Genomic DNA, 1,223 nt, shown 5'->3' with positions numbered 1-1,223 from the left:
CCGCCGCCGCCGCCTCCGCCACTGCCGCCGCTGTCAAGGGCGTGGGCGGCGCCAGCTTTGGGCTGGCATCTCCCGGTGCAGCCGCAGCCGCTGGCGCCGCCGCGAACAGCGTGTTCGACTCGGCAACGGCCGCTGCGGCGGCAGTAGCAGCGCTGAACAGCGGCGAGGTACGCGGCGGCAGCAGCACGGTACGCGGCGGCAGCAGCACGAGGCCAGCGGTAGCCACGGCGGCGGCGGCGATGAGCCCAGGAGGTGGTGGCATTGGCGGCCCCGTCGGCGCCTCCAGTTCTACCTCGGCCTTTGCCGCCGCCGCCGCCGCCGGCGCCGGGAGCCAGTCCGTCGGGCCCCTGAGTCTCTCAGCGCTCATACAGGTGAGCGGGGGATGCCTTACCCCTGTACGAAATCATGTACTTTATGGGTAACCTTGCTCGTGTTTTTCAATCCATGCACAAGGCGACATCGTTTTACTTCCCTGTACATAACATAACATATGTTAAGCCCTATGTTAATAGTAATTAGTTAGCCTAGTTAATAAATTATGTTAATATAAATAGAAGAATACATATATATGTATATACAAGTATACGTAATGAAGTAACCTTGTATTGAATGGTATTGTATGTGCGTGTTTGTGTGGTTCTTGATCGGCGTGTGGTCCTTGTGCGTCTTGTAGCCGCCCATATAGCCTGTAAACGTGTGCGGCCAGGATATAGTGGTCAGCCAGGAGGCGGCAGGGAGGGGCTTAGGGCCGGCCCGCCACAATCTCACCTGAGGCTATTCCTCTCCGTTCTCCCCTCCCCCTTTTTCTCTGATCCCCTCCCCCTCCCCGTCCTGTATCCTGTGTCCTGATCAGGCTGCCGACACCGACCCCACACGTTTGGCGGAAACGCGGACTGCCGTGTGCGCCTTGTTGCTACTGGTGCGTGTGTGTATGTGTATCTGTGTGTGTGTGGGGGGTGTTGTCCTGGGGTTTCGGGGGGGAAGGGGAGGGCCCGCGTGGACCAGCCGTCCGTCTGTCCCTTATTCCGTCATAGCTGTTGTGGGGAGGGGCGGGCCCCATATCCAGCAGGTTATATGCGGCAGCTGTCGTACTCGTGTGATGTGGTGGTGTTTAGGTGGCAAACTGCCTAACTGCCTACTGCCGCCCCGTCCCGCCTACCTATCGCTTTGCCCCCCTGTTTCACCGTGTCTCACCTCACCAGGTCTGTTCCCCTCCCTCCATC

The sequence above is a fragment of the Volvox carteri genome (assembly GCF_000143455.1).
Source record: "Volvox carteri f. nagariensis unplaced genomic scaffold VOLCAscaffold_1, whole genome shotgun sequence".
Taxonomy (NCBI): Eukaryota; Viridiplantae; Chlorophyta; class Chlorophyceae; order Chlamydomonadales; family Volvocaceae; genus Volvox; species Volvox carteri.
Note: the sequence above shows the minus strand (reverse complement) of the source record.